The sequence below is a fragment of the Oncorhynchus keta genome, chromosome 10 (genome assembly GCF_023373465.1).
Source record: "Oncorhynchus keta strain PuntledgeMale-10-30-2019 chromosome 10, Oket_V2, whole genome shotgun sequence".
Classification (NCBI taxonomy): Eukaryota; Metazoa; Chordata; class Actinopteri; order Salmoniformes; family Salmonidae; genus Oncorhynchus; species Oncorhynchus keta.
The window spans coordinates 28417631-28438343 of NC_068430.1; positions in this window are offsets into that span (position 1 = coordinate 28417631).

Below are 20713 nucleotides of genomic sequence, written 5' to 3' on the forward strand. Positions count from 1 at the left end.
TTCATTACAACTCTTATGGCCCTGCATGACCTGAGGACCAATGTTAGAGTAGATCATCTTTCAGAGAGTGATTTTATCTTTAAAAGAGAAGAACAATTAAGCAATAATGCCCTTAAAATGGTCCTGGCACTGGTTGGTGACAGCCAGTGCTTGCCTCTTCTTTAGCGGAGAATTGGACATCCCACTCACATCATTGCCAGCTAAAATGTCATCCCAGCGCTTTCTGTTCTCCATGTTAGGGGCTGCCAATAACTCTTTAGTGAGCTCTCACACCGGTGGCCACTCACAGCCATTATTTCTCGTGCCTAAGCCGCTGGTCATTAGTTATTCACAGGTCATAGAGGCAGACAGGTACAGTGTCTTCGGAAAGTATTCACACCTCTTTATTTTTTGTCAACCTCTTTGTTATGGCAAGCCAAAATAAGTTCAGGAGTTAAACGTTGCTTAACAAGTCACATAATAAGTTGCATGGACTCATTCTGTGTGGAACAATAGTGTTTAACATGATTTAACATGATTTTTGAATGACTACCTCATCAATGTACCCCACACATACAATTATCTGTAAGGTCCCTAAGTCAAGCAGTGAATTTCAAACACAGATTCAGCCACATAGACCAAGGAGGTTGTCTAATGCCTTGCAAAGAAGGCACTTATTGGTAGATTGTCACGTGGGCATAAATGATTCAGGAGACAGGCGCAGGAATTCGTAATATATATATTTTTTAATTACACCCAAATTATGGCGTGCCGTGTAAAGGCAAGAGGACGTAGACCAAACAAACACTATACAAAACACAGGGTAGAAACCCAAAACAAAAGAGTGAGGAGTACCTCGAATAAATAACACAAGTGCACAATGATTAACACATGGGACGAGACCCGTAATCATCTGCGCAATCCACAATGGCACAAAAGCTAAAACACACATCATAGGTACTCACACGCACCAACGGACAATGTGACAATAATTGACCGGACAATGGGAAACCAAGGACACACTTATACAATTACTAATTGCTGGAAATAGGGGCCAGGTGTGCATAATGAAAGTTCCAGAGGGATCCGTGACATAGATGGGTAATAAAAAAAGCAGACATTGAATATCCCTCGTAGTACGGAGAAGTTACTTATTATACTTTGGATTTTGTCACACCCTGATTTTGTTTCACCTGTCTTGTGCTTGTCTCCACCCTCCACCAGGTGTCTCCCATTTCCCCCGTTTATCCCCTGTGTACTTACCTGTGTTTTCTGTTGGTCTGTTGCCAGTTCGTCTTATCTTGTCAAGTCTTACCAGCGTGTTCTCCCATTTTCCAGTATCTCTAGTTTTCTAGTCGTCCCGGTTCTAACCATTCTAAATGCCCTGAGCCTGCCTGCCATTCTGTCCCTGTTTAAAGCTGTCTTGGATTACCGACCTGTGTCTGCCTTGGCCATGCCGTTTGCCTGCCCTCTGTTTTGTAATAAACATCTATGATTCGAACTGTCTAATATTTGTGATTTCCTTAAGGGCACGGTGGTGATAGTTTGTAGAGTGATTACCTTTACGGTCCACTGAGGTACTTAACACTGTGTTATAGTCTCCTTCCATAATGATTTGATCATTTGTTGCCTGTAAGTTCAATAAATTGATATTTGGACCATATAGATTAATGAGCCAAATCTTTTTTTGATCCACTTTCATATTCATAAAGATCCACCTTCCTTGCAAATCATTCCTGACTGAATTATTTCACCACCCCATTCCTTTATCCACGCAAATTAATCTAAGGATATAGAGTGAGTTTTCCGTAAACAGTATATGTTATATTCCTTAACTTTTAGCTTTTAACTTTTAACCTTATCCCAACAAACAGTAAATGAGGCAGAGTTTTCCATAAAGACACTTCCACTGACCACTACATCCTAGTGACAGTGCAGTTGCATATGATATGGGTCTCATATGAACAAGCATTCTTTTGGAAAACAGTCATAAATGGGATACCTAGTCAGTTGTACAACTGAATGCATTCAACTGAATCAGAGAGATGCGGGGGGCTGCCTTAATCAACATCCATAGCACCCGGGGAACAGTGGGTTAACTGCGTTGCTCAGGGGGAGGACGACAGATTTTTACCTTGACTGCTCAGGGATTCAAGCCAGCAACCTTTTGGGGACTGGCCTACCACTCTAACCACTAGGCTACCTAATTATATCATGCTTATGTGTTATTTTGTTGTCAGCAAACTCTATGGTTTAGAAATTGTGACTCATTTCAGGAAACTGGGCATATGTCGCGCGTTACTACCTTACAGGAGAGGCATTTGAACTTAAAAACACACAGAAGAATACTGTTGTATAAAAGACCTGTTTCAGGATTACATCTTCAAACTAAGGGCAACCATGACATCCATGACAGAGAGAGAGAACCGTTCATCCACGTAAGAGTCTAGCTAGCTACATTTTCAGATATTATGATATCAAATTTTGTCAGCAAGCTAACGTTAGCTGGCTGGCTGGCTCGCTAGCTAACGTAACGTGTGTGATCTGTGTAATAATATTATTAATATCTCAGAGCCATTTGCATTTCTAGTTATAGCCTAATGTTAGCTACATTTATCCTAGCTAGCTAGTAGGTTAGTTTAAGCTACCAGCAGATTCATGTAGGGTAGCAATGTTATCAGCTGGGATTATGGTTAATTGTTTAGCTAGCTACAGTGATTCCTCCTTTAAAAGTTGTGTCATACTGCGGCACACCATTCTGTGGCACCTCATTTAATTCTCAGACATTTTTTCTGTTACTGCAAGTTATTGCTAGTTTGACCACCAGAGGGCGTCTTTGAGAAGCATTTGATAGTCTTCAATATTGCAGACACGCGGGAGACCGGGATTCAATCCCCCAACGGGGAGGAATGAGTAGGCTGTCCTTGTAAATAACAATTCATTTTTAACTGATTCCATATGTGTTATTTCATAGGTGTGATGTCTTCACTATTATTCTACAATGTAGAAAATATTAAAATATAGAAACATCCTGGAATGAGTAGGTGTGTCCAAAATTTTGACTGGTACTTGCTTAATTAATTAGATTAATATTATGGCAATTCTATTCCATGAAAAGTTAAAAACCCTCTGAGTTTCTGTTAGGATGGAACGGAAAATATGACGCTGTACAATGTGACGGTCGGCAGTACAGTACTGGGCTAGTTGGCTAATGAATCCCTGTGTCGTGTGGAAGGGAGACTGCGGTGCAATCCCCCGACGTGGAGGAAGGAGTAGGCCGTCCTTGTAAATAAGAATGAGTTCTTAACTGATTCCATATGTGTTATTTCAAAGTTGTAATATCTTCACTATTATTCTACAATGTAGAAAATAGTAAAAATATAGAATAATTCTGGAATGAGTGGGTGTGTCTAAACTTTTGACTGGTAGTTGCTTAATTAATTTGATTCAAATTATTTTGTTTCTTTTCCATGAAAAATGCTAAACCCTCTGGGTAAATTCAGACCGTTTCGCTCTCGGAGTGCACACTGGACGTTCAGGCCGAGGCAGTCAAGCACCCAAGCTAACGTTGGTTAGCTTGCTAGCTACTTCAAGACAAAAATGAGACCAGTCTGACCATTTTAACCGTTGGTGACTGTAACTGTGCTGCTGGAAACAATTTAATTACGCTTTTTTACCAACGTTTACTGACACCGGCCATATTTAACGGGTGTTGAGCGCTCGTAAATGCATTATTCTGCGCTCGAATTTACGAAGCACCCGAATGTCCATTGAGAACGCACTCTGACTGTACCATTGAGCTAAGCTAAGAATGATGGGAATAATCAAGTTAATAAACGTTGGGTAGTTAGATAGCCTATCGTTAATATACTGTCAAATTTGATGTATAACTACTAACGTTAGGTAGATAGCTAACATACCGATACATACTACTGTAATGATATGCTATGTGGTTCGTAAGGACAGTGTAGCTAAGAAATAGTCAGCCAACATAACGTGTAAGGTATCTTATTTTAAAAGTCATTACTTTAATACATTGAGTAGCAAGCTATCGTGAGGACGCGCTCTATCGACTCTGCGGCATGAGCATGCTTTTGGTGCACTGTCAATAGTGCGCTGGACTTCGGCCAAGAAGGTTGAGGGTTTGAAACCTGCCCCCTGCTTGCTTCATTTGAAGTCGTGCACAATTATCAGTTTATTATTTGGTTTATATTGCCCATTCATTGTCAGTTAGAGACAGTAGTGCATTGAGACACAAAAGCATAATCTGTGCTCTAACTCCCCCTTGGTCGCTAAGGCAAATCTGGTCCTTGATAGGACGTTTTATTTTCACACCTAGCTCAGCTATTAGACTATTATTTAGTAAAGGTTGAATTATTGTTAATATGTATAATTATTATTAATAATATTGTTCAGCTATTAGCCCCACTCCCCAACTTGCAACAAATGGATGTATTTTTGTCGAGAGCAGAAGTTTTTTATTTTAAAATTCCAAAATAATTTAAAGAAAAAACGAGGCTACAAGTTTTTTAGTTTTTTTTGCAAACAAATATTTTGTAACTGAGCGCAAAACTTTATGCATTTTATTCCCCCAAAATATTTTGAGAACAAAAATTTTAAAAAACTTTCACTATCAACCACCCTCCATTTTGGCCCTTTTTTGAGTGTCAGTTTGGCTACAACCAATACTGGTCAGCCTTTCTTTCTGACACAAAGGAAGTCATAGCGGACACCTAAGAAGGACTGTGTGATGATAGCATCTCAGGTAAGCAGCACTGGGCATTTTCCGTCCAACTTTTACATTGCTAGTAGTTAACACCTACGATTCAGTGTCGGTTCATAACATTGTACTATATTTCATAAATACAGTACCTACATACTTAGAATGATCATGCAATTATTATTCTCAAGCTAACCAAAAGCATTTAGCTATGAATGCCTGTTCTTGCCATTTTCAGTTGAATTAATTTAACTTTCTTTCATGGCAACTCATAAGCAGGCCATGTCCTATTTGTTTCATAGTTGATATATAATCACATTTCATGACAGTGTAACGGTCAGCTTTGTTTACAGAAGGAGGAAAGAACACAATAAGGCAAGGATGCCCCATGCGGGCTTTAGAATGGTCAAAGGAAGTCTCGTGTACAATGGCGAAGTGTCATTGCAGCGTGTAGATGGTGCAGGTACTATCTTACCAGAATGGCCAGCTTCGTTGCATTGCTCGGCAAAAATACTGTTCCTGCACACCTGTCTCTCATCCACATTGATACAAATCATAAATTGATAAGGTAATAAGATGTATAATGTCTCTATCAAATCTAAGAAGTTATTTTAACTTTTTTTATTCTTATTTATTCCTAGACAAATGTTCAATGATGTATGAAATTGGAGTTGTCTTCATCAACTGGTAATACATAAATAATGAAGCAGGTTAATAGGGTAAACATTTCACTTTTAATTCTAGCGCTTTTTTTTCAAGATACAAAAGGTAAGTACAGTTGAAGTGGGAAGTTTACACACACCTTAGAAAAATACATTTAAACTCTGTTTTTCACAATTCCTGACATTTAATCCTAGTAAAAATGGTCTTAGGTCAGTTAGGATCACCAGTTTATTTAAGAATGTGAAATGTTAGAATACACAGTGAATACAGTGTATACAGTGATACAGTGAATTATAAATGAAATAATCTGTAATTAAACATTTGTTGCAAAAGTTACTTTATTTCAGAATTTCTTTCTTTCATCACATTCACGGTAGGTCAGACGTTTACATACACTCAACAAATATTTGGTAGCATTGCCTTGAAATTGTTTAACTTGGGTCAAACATTTCGGGAAGCCTTCCACAAGCTTCCCACAATAATTTGGGTGAATTTTGTCCCATTCCTCCTGACAGAGCTGGTGTAACTGAGTCAGGTTTCGAGGCCTCCTTGCTCACACACGTTTTTTCAGTTCTAACCACACATTTTCTATAGGACTGGGGTCAGGGCTTTGTGATGGCCACTCCAATACCTTGACCTTGTTGTCCTTAAGCCATTTTGCCACAACTTTGGAAGTATGCTTGGGATCATTGTTCATTCACAGGACCCATTTGTGACCAAGCTTTAACTTCCTGACTGATGTCTTGAGATGTTTCTTCAATATATCCACATCATTTTCATCCCTCATGATTCCATCTATTTTGTGAAGTGCACCAGTCCCTCCTGCAGCAAAGCACCAAACAACATGATGCTGCCACCCCTGTGCTTCACGGTTGGGATAGTGATATTTGGCTTACAAGCCTCCCCCTTTTTCCTCCAAACATAGTGATGGTCATTATGGCCAAACAGTTCTATTTTTGTTTCATCAGACCAGAGGACATTTCTCCAAAAAGTACAATCTTGGTCCCCATGTGCACTTGCAAACCATAGTCTGGCTATTTAATGGCAATTTTGGAGCAGTGGTTTCTTCCTCGCTGAGCGGCCTTTCAAGTTATGGCGATGTAGGACTCGTTTTACTGTGGATATAGAAACTTTTGTACCTGTTTCCTCCAGCATATTCACAAGGTCCTTTGCTGTTGTTCTGGGATTGATTTGCACTTTTGCACCAAAGTACTTTAATCTTTAAGAGACAGAATGCGTCTCCTTCCTGAGCGATATGATGGCTGCGATGTCCCATGGTGTTTATACTTGCGTACTATTCTTTGTACAGATGAACGTGGTACCTTCAGGCGTTTGTAAATTGCTCACAAGGATGAACCAGAGTTCTTGGCTGATTTATTTTGATTTCCCCATGATGTCAAGCAAAGAGGCACTGAGTTTTAAGGTAGGCCTTGAAATACATCCACAGGTACACCTACAATTGACTCAAATTATGTCAATTAGCCTATCAGAAGCTTCTAAAGTCATGACGTCATTTTCTGGAATTTTCCAAGATGTTTAAAGGCACAGTCAACTTAGTTTATGTAAACTTCTGACCCACTGGAATTGTGATACAGTGAATGATAAGTGAAATCTGTCTGTAAACAATTGTTGGAAAAATGACTTGTGTCCTGCACAAAGTAGATGTCTTATCCGACTTGCCAAAACTATAGTTTGTTAACAAGAAATTTGTGGAGTGGTTGAAAAACGAGTTTTAATGACTCCGACCTAAGTGTATGCACACTTCCGACTTCAAATGTATATTATTTTGTATACATATTGCATTTTTCCCATCACCTAATGAACAACCACAATACCAGTCTGGTGTTAAGCTTTCTGTCCTCAGGAGATTGGGGATAGAAAGAAGGGTCTGGGGGATGAGGAACATGAAGCATAAACATGCCTGGCATAGCCTTATGAAGTGCACATTTGACAGCTGCACAGAAGGCACAAATGCAAATCAGCAGAACAAGCACAGGCCAATAATGGAACTAAGATGGAAAACATCTCAAATGTCATAGTTTATCTTTCAACCACCCAAAAGGGAACCAGGAGTCATGTCCTGTAGGGGTGTAGGTGTTAGCCAACTGAGTCAAATCCGTGAGAATCTCTGCCATATTATCAGAGGAGTCAGGGAGAAGCATAACACATTCAATGGGGGAAATATAATTTAGGGCCCTGCAATATCCCCCCTCCTTAGCTAGGATATAGTCTAATGCCAGGCTATGCCTGGCTGTAACATCTTTAAGATTCTGAACATCAGTAGAAAGAAGGGCAAAACCAGCAATAGTCAAATTCATATGGGCCTGCATGGAGTAGGCGCTGGAAATTTTCCCTGGTTTCAGGGGGGTACCCTTACCAATGTTGTATTGCATGCATGTAGTACGTTTATACACCAGTGTTTTGCACATTACAATCAGATTTGGACAAAACCAGGTGTCAGATATTATTCTTACCATCTCCCCCCTTGGCACCTGGCCCACACAGAGGAGACGGGAGGCAGAGGCAAAATTGGTTTGCCAGAGGGTGATTGCCTCCACAGGCCATCAGGACCTCTATAGCAGCCACTAGACTCCCACAAAGGGTGATTAAGTGCATCCTCAGCCTGGTGTTGGTCCAGATCAGTGATTTCAAACGTACACGGGGAGGCAAGCAGAACAGCATGAGTATGGCAGCGGGAAGCAGCATTCTTAGCAGAAGCATCAGCAGCTGCATTACCTAAACTAACGCTGTCAGTGTTGCCTGTGTGGGCACGGACCCTAAGAATAGCCAACTTGGCAGGAAGCAGCATAGCTTCAAGCAGGGCTTCTATCTGTAAACGGTGTTTAATAGGGGTACCAGAAGCGTTAACAAAGTCCCTACCTTTCCAAACCCCTATCCAAGACAGGCAAACGCCAATGGCGTATGCAGAGTCAAAATACACGTTAATCTTCAAAACCACTACCTAATTTACATGCTTCAGTAAGTGCTAGAAGCTCAGCTTGTTGTGCTGAGCAATGTTCAGGCAAGGGCTGTTCAATCAACAATGACCTATCCAGTGAGACTATACCAAACCCTGCATGTTTCCTACCAGTCTCCCTATCAATAAAGGCAGAGCCGTCAACAAAGAGAGTAACGTCAGGGAGCGCAAGAGGTTCATAGAATCATAAAACACGGGACAAGATGTTAAAAACTGTCCATTGTGCCAATAGATGGAATGCACTCACATGAGATTTGCCGTGATGTTGACAGAGTGGCATGGAAGGTTAATTTCTTAGACTCGGTTAAGATGTCAATTTTGGGACACATCCTCACTAGTGTGCCTTCGAATCAGTGGGTGTTTCGGCCTTTAATCACTAAACACCCTCATCAAAGGTGGCCAGCTAAAGGGTGATCAAGCCTTAGCTTGTGTCCCATGCCCAATTAAGATGTCCCACGGGACTATGCAAGGCAGGGGCATCCTCTTCCCTGAGCCAGGCCTACAGCTGACCGCATAACTCATATGCCCTCCTCAAGTTGGAGGGATCTGAATTGGGTTCTCAGGTGGGGGTGGGGGTCATGAAGTTATAGCCCAGCAAGGGTCCTTCCGTTTGATCCAGATCCACTGGCTGCCTCTTTCAGCTGCTTGAGAAACTGCTCTGACGGTCTGCCGCAGAGCCTGTCCATGGATTCCAAGTTTTTTCATCAACCTGATTGTGGAAGAAGCCACGAATCCTCTGCATCCCACTTCAACTGGCCAGACTTTTGCATTCCAGCCACGCTGAGTTGCGTCTGCTGCCAACTCTGTGTAACAGAGTTTCTTATGCTCGTAGGCCTCTTCAACAGAGTTTTCCCACGGGACTGTGAGCTCTATGATGTACACAGCCTTTCGTGAAGGGGACCAGAGTACCATGTCTGTCCTAAGGTTGGTAGAAGCAATCTCAGGTGGAAAAATGAGTTGCTGGCCAATATCGACAAGCATCTTCCAGTCCCGGGCCATGGCTAGGTGTCCAGTTTCTGGCGTAGTAGGAGGATGCTTGGGCCTTTTCTGTCCCTCTCGGATGAATGTTGTTGTTTTGACGGGATTGCTTGTTTTGGAGGTAATGAATTGGTCTCAAGTGCTGCAGCCAGGCTCTTGAGGACCTGATTGTGCCTCCAGGTGTAGCGCCCTTGTGAGAGGCTGGTCTTGCAACCTGTCATTATATTCCTGAGAGTCGCTGGAGCTGGGCAGAGGGGGCAGGTCGAGTCCTCGCCATACCATTGATGTAGGTTTTTTGGTGATGGAAGCACATCATAAACAGCTCTTATGATGAAGCTGATGTTGCTTGCCTCCATTTGCCAAAGTTCACTCCAGTTGATCTTTCTCCTCTCCAGGCCTTCCCACTGCATCCATTGCCCTTGTTTAGCAAGAGAGACAGCCTTTGCACTTCTTGCAGTCTCCTACTGTCTGCGCTCCTCCTCGACCACCAGCTTCCTACGTTCAGATGTTGTTGCCTTATGGAACGGAACATTGGTTTGCTTGCTGCCAGGCCAAAGCCTCCTCTTCCATGCTGGATATTCCCCACAATGTCTTGGTGTCTCAGGGCTGATGTTGCCTGCTGCACAGCCTTGGATGATGTCAATTTCCGTCCAGTTTGTAGGGGATGGTCTGGTCTTTGGAGTCCTTCAATGTCATATGAAGTCTTACTTTAGAGCACTTGACTCCTCCGTTAGACTTGTAAGAGGTAGTTCAAGGACCCCTTTGCCATAGAGGCCGATGTTACTCAGGCATCGTGGGATACATAGCCATTTCTTCACTTAAGAGGTAATGGTTTGCTCCATCATCTCCATTGTTGTTATTTGGACCTCATAGACAGTGAGTGGCCACATTACGATGTCCTGCCTTACTTTCTGCACTTGATCTTTATCTCGGAGGCTTTTGTTGTACCATCTACCCAGGCTCTTGACGGGTTGCTCAGACACCGTTGGTATCGGGTCATCTCCAATGCAGAACCTCACATCTTTAAGCTGTCCCTTGACAATGGAGATGCTTCTAGATTTGTTTGGCTTGATTTTCATCCGGGCCCACTTGATGTTATCCTGCAGTTTTGCAAGTAGCCGCCTGGTGCATGCTGCAGTGGTGGTCAGTGTAGTCATGTCATCCATGTATGCTCGGATAGGTGGGAGACGGAGCCCTTCCTTAGTTCTCTCACCGCCGACCACTCATCTCGATGCCCTGATGATGACTTCCATGGCCATAGTGAAGGCCAGAGGTGAAATTGAACAGTCTGCCATTATTCCTACTTCTAAGCGCAGTCATGTTGTTGTGAAGTCAGGTGTTGTGAAACACAATTGCAGGTCTTGGACATAGGCCTTTACCAGTGTAGTGATGGGTTCTGGTACGTTTAAAATGTTGAAGAATTCCCAGAGGAGTTCATGGGGAACTGAGCCAAAGGCATTGGCCCGGTCGAGGAAGATGACATAGAGGTCTCTCTTGTCTTTCTTAGCTGTTTGGATCTGGTGCCAAATCATACTAGTATGTTCCAGGCAACCAGAGAAACCAGGAATTCCTGCTTTCTGTACAGATGTATCAAGGTACTTGTTCCTTTCCAGATAAGTGGACAGCCTCTGTACTATTATACTGAAAAAGATCTTCCCTTCGACGCTGAGAAGGGAGATTGGTCGGAATTGACTGATGTATGTCGCATCCTTCTCTTTCGGGATTAGCACACCACCAGCCCTTCGCCATGCCTTTGGTATTATTTCCTTTTGCCACACTATCCTCATGAGCCTCCAAAGAAAGCGTAGAACATCTGGGGCTTCTTGTAGAGCTTGTATGGTACTCCACTAGGCCCAGGAGCCGAGGCCGCTCTTGCTCTTCCTCTTCTCCATTTTGGAGGGTCAGTGTCCAGATTGAATTCTGGTGGTTGAATAGGTGGGATGTCATGTGGGATGATTATCTGCTCATGCATTTTCATGTCCTGGTGGACCTTTTCCAGATGTTCTTCCAGTTCTGGCTTTGGAGTTTTTAGGATTCTGCATTTTTCCTTTGCGAAGAGGTCTGACAAACTTAAAATGTTCTTTTATAGAACCGTGTTCTTGAGTGTTCCTTCTTCCTACGAAGTTTCCTTAAGTTTTCCGCTCTTCGCAAGGTTGCCAGCCGACATTTAATGTCTGCTTGGTGTAGCATGAGAACTTCTCTCTCTGCATCAGAGGCCTTCTTCCACTGCTTTCTCAGCTGCCTTCTCTCTCTGACAAGTATGTCGAGCTCCTGCTGCCTCCTAGATCTGGCTGGCGCGGGTGGTGTCTTGCCACTTCTCCTTTCGTTTACTCCAAAGCACTCTTCTCCGTAGTGGTAGATAATATCTCCCATCCTTTCAAGCTTTTTCTCTGCTGTTCCTACCTGTTGTTCCAATATTTTTGTCAGGTTGTTGTTGATTGTTTCCCACTCTCTCTTTTCAACAGCTTTGGGCCACTTCACACTCGGTCTGTGCCCTTTGATCTTTTCCTCTTTTCGAGGTCTCTGTGGTTGGGTGAGTTCATCCACCGGCATTTCTGTGCTTGTGTTATCCTCCTCCGTTACAGGGGTGCTGATGCTCTGCGAACTTTGTTTGCGTCCCGTCGCTGTTCTTCATTCGACTGATTTGACTGGCTGCTTCGTAAGAAGTACTGGTCAATGCGAGGTCCCTGTCTCTGCTCTCCCAAGCATATTTTCCTCCCTTGATGGATCCTTAACCCCCTTGCCATCATAAAGGTTAGATCGGGCCTTTGAATCGCGTTGGACTTGGTCAGGAAAATGTCTCTACCCAGTAGGCTAATGGGAGTGGCAGGGGAGTTCAGAAAGGGAGCCTTAATAGTATTACCTTCCCCCAGGTCAATTGTTGTATCTTCAGTCCAGTACAGCTTTTGAAATATCCCAGCGACTCCCATCGTCCTCCCTGACTTAGATGTAAGTCCCAGGCCGAGGTGTTGGCCTGTAGATCCAATGCAGGAGGTGTGAGCTCCAGTGTCTATAAAAAATTGTACCTCTTGATCGTTGACCTTCAGAGTAATGATTGCTTCTTTGGTACCACCCAGAAATATGTACTGGTGACACTGGAGAAGGGGGTCAGGGCATCCCTATTGTTGATTATTCTGCAGTGGGAACCATGCCTGGTTTGTCACAGGAGGCTGTTGGGGCCATCCATATTGTCGACCATTCATTGATTGAGTCTGAGAAAAACTAGGTTGAGGCTGTCCTGTAAAGGCCGTTTTCCCGCCTCGTCCTCCTTGGAAGTTCCCTCTGCCAGCGTTCCCTCGCCATTGATCTCTTCCTCTCTGCTGCCAAGGTTGCTGCTGTGGTTGTTGTGGGCACATGTTTCTCATATGACCTGCCACACTGAAGTACCAGCACACCAGAGGTTGTCTTAGTGTGGGTAGGTATGGTTGTGTGTTCCCATATGGTTTAGGACGGAACTGAGTAGCAGGTGCTTGGGTAAACTGTGGAGTAGGTGGTGGAGGAGGCTGCTGCTGCAGAGCAGCTGGGGTTACAGCCACCATTAGATTGCTGGTATTCCCTTTGTCCAGCTGGGCCTGCTAGGCCTTCTTGAGCTGTGTGTCAAGTCCAGTCTTTTTCTTCAGTATTTATATTTTTTCAGGCTCTGGAGTGGTGTCTAATGTGGTCCTCTTTAGTAGGGCCTTCAAATCTGTCCCATCCCACAACATTCATCAGTTTATCAGGACCCAGTCAGGAAGATTCCTGCAGAGTCTATCATAGAACAGGTTCTCAGGTAGTATAAATGGAATTAAACAACTCAGTGGTTTCCTCTTGCCATTCTGTCTTCATTTTATGCACCCAGTCGAGGATATCATCATCTTCAGTGAAAAGAAATTCTCCCAGCCGAGCAATGTCTCTGGTGGTGGGCTTTATCCATTTCTCTCTGCACTTTATTTTCTTGAACTGCCATGAGGTCCTTTGCCATGGTAACTCTAGGGTAGAGAGGTGCTGATTGTGTCTTGGTATCATTCCATATTTCTCCAAGTTATTGATACATTCTTCCCGGTGGTGGGGTAGAGTTTTCGCTTGGAGCTACTAGTTAGTTTGGGAGTAGTGGATACATTCCTTTATTAAACCTCAGTAGGGAGGGGGGGGTGGAGCATATGGTGGAGCGTTGCATTCTAGAGGAAACTCCTCTGTTTTGACAGAGGCAGGGTCTATAATCTTTGTCAATTATTTTTTCAAACAGGTAGCTTTCTGTTGAGTCCAGAATAGGTTACCCTCAGTTTTTAACATCGACAAAGCAGTCACAGAAAACAAGGAGGATTTTTTTTGGTCTTGGTCTGATCTTCCTGTCCTCTTTTCACAATGTCCTGCACATGTTGATATTTGATTTTATTAAATGACCTGTTCGTAGGGCATCTATATTCAGTGGCGTCTTTAGTCCAATCATGCCTTTTCATGAAAACCCACGTTTTTCACGCCCTGGCCATAGAGAGGCTTTTTATTCTCTATTTTGGTTAGGCCAGGGTGTGACTAGGATGGGTGTTTTATGTTCTTTTTTCTATGTTTTTGTATTTCTTTGTTTTTGGCCGGGTATGGTTCTCAATCAGGGACAGCTGTCTGTCGTTGTCTCTGATTGAGAACCATACTTAGGTAGCTCTTGCCCACATGGGTTTTGTGGGTAGTTGTTTTGTGTTTCTGCACCTGACAGGACTGTTTCGTTTTTGTTCATTGTCTTTGTTATTTTGTTTTGTGTTCAGTTTAAATAAAAATAACATGAACACTTACCACGCTGCGCTTTGGTCCACACCTTCTTCATACGACAACCGCTACAAGGTTGTCCTTTTCCATAGTGGGGTTTTTCCCAATTAATAACTGTAGAGGGGTGGTGGTCTTTATTGCTACCGGCCACTCGGACAACTCTGAGCTCCCGTCTGCCATATCTCAAAAACGTTATTATTATTATTATATTTTTTTTACTAATTAGGTTCTATGTGTAATGTGAATAAAGATAAAGGAATGCAAAATAACCCTATATGTGTATAGTCTATCCCTTAACTCGCATATGTTTATTTAAAGCAGGGTGATAAGTAAATTATAACTGAATACCATGTAATGTGTGGGTGGTGTATAATAATCATTCTCTATGGAACAACCACAAAATAGTAAAGGGTTCAAGATGATTTATAACTGGTATAAACGTTGGTGTAACCTCCACAACAATCCTGGTATCTCCATGATAATCTTCTCCTTCCAATGGAGAAACAATTACTTCAAAACTATTTATTTTTAAAATGGGTCAGTAACACATGGGCAGGTGTATTCCATAATACAGCAATGGTGTGTGCTTTAAAGTTTATACCCCCACGGGAAACTCTTCGAGCATCTGATCCGAATGTCCACTCAGTTAATTCAAATACACAGGCATTATATTGTTTATAATAACTAACTCTTGATTTAAAGTCCCACCATCCAGTCACACCACACAGAAGACATGCTACATAGAACAATTACAAACTACATAGAACAATTACAGAATACCTTAACATAAACATTTTCAAACCCTTTATCACAACAATCGGCATTTATACTTGGAATTTCTCCCTGAGCCTATCACCAAGTCTCACAATAATCATAACAATTGGCATTTATACTTGGAATTTCGCAAAATAACTATCAGCAAGTCTCACAATAATAAACATTTAACCCAGGAATGTACAACCTATTTCCACCTAGCTGATCTATGCTTCCTCCCAAGGGTTGTGTAACAATAATTTCACACTTTCCATTATTCCACTATTACTAAGAAATTTACTGTAAGTTCATAAATATAAATGTAACAGCGAGGCACCACTTACTTGCCAAAATGACTCATTAACCACAATGTGCTATAGCAAATGACAGACTTTAGATATACAGTGGAGCAAAAAAGTTTTTAGTCAGCCACCAATTATACAAGTTCTCCCACTTAAAAAGATGAGAGAGGCATGTTTCATCATAGGTACACTTCAACTATGACAGACAAAATTAGAAAACAAAATCCAGAAAATCACATTGTAGGATTTTTAATGAATTTATTTGCAAATTATGGTGGAAAATAAGTATTTGGTCAATAACAAAAGTTTATCTCAATACTTTGTTATATACCTTTGTTGGCAATGACAGAGGTCAAATGTTTTCTGTAAGTCTTCACAAGGTTTTCACACACTGTTGCTGGTATTTTGGCCTATTCCTCCATGCAGATCTCCTCTAGAGCAGTGATGCTTTGGGGCTGTTGCTGGGCAACACGGATTTTCAACTCCCTCCAAAGATTTTCTATGTGGTTGAGATCTGGAGACTGGCTAGGCCACTCCAAGACCTTGAAATGATTCTTACGAAAGCCACTCCTTCGTTGCCCGGGCGGTGTGTTTGGGATCATTGTCATGCTGAAAGACCCAGCCACGTTTCATCTTCAATGCCCTTGCTGATGGTAGGCTTTGTTACTTTGGTCCCAGCTCTCTGCAAGTCATTCACTAGGTCCCCCCGTGTGGTTCTGGGATTTTTGTTCACCATTCTTGTGATCATTTTGACCCCACGGGGTGAGATCTTGCGTGGAGCCCCAGATCGAGGGAGATTATCAGTGGTCTTGTATGTCTTCCATTTCCTAATAATTGCTCCCACAGTTGATTTCTTCAAACCAAGCTGCTTACCTATTGAAGATTCATTCTTCCCAGCCTGGTGCAGGTCTACAATTTTGTTTCTGGTGTCCTTTGACAGCTCTTTGGTCTTGGCCATAGTGGAGGTTGGAGTGCGACTGTTTGAGGTTGTGGACAGGTGTCTTTTCTACTGATAACAAGTTCAAACAGGTGCCATTAATACAGGTAATGAGAGGAGGACATAGGAGCCTCTTAAAGAAGAAGTTTACAGGTCTGTGAGAGACAGAAATCTTGCTTGTTTGTAGGTGACCAAATACTTATTTTCCACCATCATTTGCAAATAAATTCATTAAAAATCCTACAATGTGATTTTCTGGATTTTTTCTCATTTTGTCTGTCATAGTTGAAGTGTACCTATGATGACAATTACAGGCCTCTCTCATCTTTTTAAGTGGGAGAACTTGCACAATTGGTGGCTTACTAAATACTTTTTTGCCCCACTGTAACAGATGTCTGCTTACCTTATAATTTTGTAGCGCTTGCACGTGGATCAATGGTCAGTCCAGCGAAGTGGTTACTCACTCCTGGCAAGCTCGCTAAAATGTTGGTCAATTTCATCAACAAATTATCAGGTCTATATAATTATCAAACATACATTACTAATGGAAAGGAAACACAGTCTCTTTGTTTAAGTATTAAAATACTTCTTTAGTAATACAATTGTAAGCAGAATTTGGTACAGAGTACAGTATAGCAGAATATGATAGTTCTCCCCGAGTTCTGCAAAATGTCTAAGACATCCTGTAACTCATATAACCTCTCCCAGTCTTCCTTGCGTGAGTTTCCCTGGCAACAACATTTTAATAAATCTAACCTCCCCCTGACAGCAGGAACCATCTTATCAGCAAGTAAAAACTCAGAAGTGGGTTTGACCAAAACTTGACCTTTCATCACAGGCTCATAACAAGGTGAATAAGTGTAAGCATCTTCTGACAGGTGGCTGATTTCATCAGGTCTGTGGCAGCCTTGTGTTCTCAGAAAACCAGATAACCACGGTGGGATCCAGACAGGAGGAGTCTGAACATAGACGCCTTCTGATAGTGTCTGAAGATCACAACACTCAAAAACAGGTTTTAACACACACACACACACAAAGGTCTCCTGAAGAGGAGTAACATAATGTATTAACCCGTTAAAAGGTATAAGGCCTTGGTTTAACCCTATTCACTTCCCAAGGACATCCAAACACAATTGATTTTCCTGGCACAGTTGATTAAGCGGTCTGTAATGTCCGGTTGTAAAGATAACAGGATTTGTCCCCAAAGGCCTGTAAAGAAGCCATTGTCTGATATCTACAGAGCTTGTTGTTTATTCACAACATTATTACAGTCACACTGGATGAAGCTGACACCAGTGAATACAGAGATGATGAGAAAGTTTAGTTTTAGTTTAGAGTTTATTAATCACATGCACAGGGTCACGTATGTAATTGCAGGGTACAGTGAAATTCTGGGGTAAAATATCTATCCGGGGAGCAGTGGGGAGGGGGGATCCGGAGGGCAGGAGGGGGACAGGAGGAGCAGTTAGCTGACTAGTGGTGACTATTCTGCAGCCTGATAGTCTGGGGATAGAAGCTCTTTGCCAGTCTGTCAGTTTTTGACATGATGCTCCTGTACTGCCCGCGTCTGAGTGATGGAAGCAGGGGAGAACAGGCTGTGGTTCGGGTGGCAGAGGTCTCTCATGACCTTCTTGGCCTTCCTGCGATACCTAGAGTTGTAGGTGTCCCGGAGGGCAGTCAGTGTGCACCCAATGGTGCGTTCGGCTGAGTGTACCATCCACTGCAGGGCCTTGCGGTCAGCGGTGGTGGAGTTGCATTCAGCGGTGGTGGAGGCTATGATACAGCCCGACAGTATGCTCTCAATGGTGCTCCTGTAGAACACTGTGAGGGCCCTCGGGTAAAGGTGTATGACTCAACATGAGGTACTGCTGCCAGAACTCAAATCTGTGCCAGCTACTCAATTACATTTTGGGCATGGGTTGAGGGCTATGACATACCATTCATCCCACTGGGCACAGATGTCATTTCAAAGTCCAATTTTTATTTACATTTGGTTGAGTTGTCACCTAACATGAATTCAACATGAAATCAATAAAAAATGTCACCATGTCATTTGATATACTTGAAAGTTGTGTGAAAGAAATATGAAATTCCCTTACGTTTGTTGAAATGGCGTGGAAAAAGCATTGATTCAACCAGTTTTTCCCCAGTGGGATGTTACGTGGGTCACGAAACTACTGCTGCCAAAATATTTCAGATCATATTGATTTACCTGACACATAGTTACAGCTGTACCTCACGTGCAGTGGTTCCCAAACCTTTTATAGTCCCATACCCCTTCAAACTTTCAACCTCTACCAACGTACTCCCTCTAGCACCAGGGTCAGCGCACTCTCAAATGTTTTTTTTTTTGCCATCATTGTAAGCCTTCCACACACAGATACATTTATTAAACATAAGAATGAGTGTGAGTTTTTGTCACAACCCAGCTCGTGGGAAGTGACAAAGAGCTCTTATAGGACCAGGGCACAAAATAATAATACAATAATAATCAATAATTTAACCATCTTACATATAAATCCTTATTTGTTCATAAAAAAATGTGAATAACTCACCACAGGTTAATGAGAAGGGTGTGCTTGAAAGGATGCACATGATTGAGTGTAGTCTGGCCCAGGAGTGTGAAGGTGAACGGAAAGGCTCTGGACTATACTCGGCTTTGTCTCAGGATGGTAAGTTGGTGGTTGAAGGTATCCCTCTAGTGGTGTGGGGGCTGTGCTTTGTCAAAGTGGGTGGGGTTATATCCTTCCTGTTTGGCCCTGTATCATCGGATGGGGCCACAGTGTCTCCTGACCCCTCCTGTCTCAGCCTCCAGTATTTATGCTGCAGTAGTTTGTGTCGGGGGGCTAGGGTCAGTTTGTTATATCTGGAGTATTTCTCCTGTCTTATCCGGTGTCCTGTGTAAATTTCTCTCTAATTCTCTCTTTCTCTCTTTCTTTCTCTCTCTCTCGGAGGACCTGAGCCCTAGGACCATGCCTCAGGACTACCTGGCATGATGACTCCTTGCGCTCCCCAGTCCACCTGGCCGTGTTGCTGCTCCAGTTTCAACTGTTCTGCCTGTGATTATTATTATTTGACCCTGCTGGTCATTTATGAACATTTGAACATCTTGGCCATGTTCTGTTATAATCTCCACCCGGCACAGCCAGGAGAGGACTGGCCACCCCTCATAGCCTGGTTCCTCTCTAGGTTTCTTCCTAGGTTTTGGCCTTTCTAGGGAGTTTTTCCTAGCCACCGTGCAACTACACCTGAATTGCTTGCTGTTTGGGGTTTTAGGCTGGGTTTCTGTACAGCACATTGAGATATCAGCTGATGTACGAAGGGCTATATAAATACATTTGATTTGATTTGATTTGGATTTGATCGTACTTAAATCATTTTCCACACACAGTCTGTGCCTGTATTTCATTTTCATGCTAGTGAGGGTTGAGAATCCACTCTCACATACAGTAGGTATGTGGTTACAAAGGCCATCAGTGTCTTAACAGCGCGATTTGCCAAGGCAGGATACTCTGAACGCAGCCCAATCCAGAAATCTGGCAGTGGCTTCTGATTAAATAACATTTTCACAGAACCACTTGTTGCAATTTCGATGACTCTCTCTTGTTCAGATATCTGTAAGTGGACTGGAGGCAGGGCATGAAAGGGATAACGAATCCAGTTGTTTGTGTCATCCATTTCAGGAAAGTACCTGCGTAATTGGGCACTTATCTCCCTCAGGTGCTTCACTATATCACATTCAACATTGTCCGTAAGCTTGAGTTCCTTTGCACACATAAAATCATACAATGATGGAAAGACCTGTGTGTTGTCCTTTTTAATGCAGACAGAGAAGAGCTCCAACTGCTTAATCATATCCGCAATTTTGTTCCGCACATTGAATATAGTTGCGGAGAGTCCCTGTAATCCTAGATTCAGATCAATCAGGCAAGAAAAACCATCACCCAGATAGGCCAGTCGTGTGCGAAACTCGTCATCATGCAAGCTGTCAGTGAAAATTATGTCAGTAAAGAAAACTTTAAGTTCGTTTCTCAATTTTAAAAAAATGTGTCAATACTTTGCCCCTTGATAACCAGCACACTTATGTATTTTGTAAAAGCGTTACATGGTCGCTGCCCATATCATTGCATAGTGCAGAAAATACATGAGAGTTCAGGGGCCTTGCTTTAACAAAGTTAACCATTTTCACTGTTGTGTCCAAAACGTCTTTCAAGCTGTCAGGCATTCCCTTGGCAGCAAGAGCCTCTTGGTGGATGCTGAAGTGTTCCCAAGTGGCGTTGGGATATTTGTATTTGACATTGTGTTGTTATTCCGTGGAACACTAGATGGTTGAATTTTAGTTTTTGGCAGTGAAAAGAGGCTACTCAGGTGAGGAAAAAAACTCACCCAAATGTATAGCCCCGTTGGAAAATATAAATGGACTGTTTGAAAATGTGAAGATTTCTTTTTTAAAATGTTTTTATAAATACTTTTATGTGAATCACATTTTTATTTGGCGTACCCCCCAACGGCAGTGAGCGTACCTGTTTGGGAATACCTGCTCTATTAAACTTCATTCTAATGGCTCCCTGTTAAAACATATGTAGGGCTACTGGTGTCAAAAAAGTTAACACTTAATAACCTTTTACTGGAGTGAGCTAAATCACTGTCACACAGAGAGATTA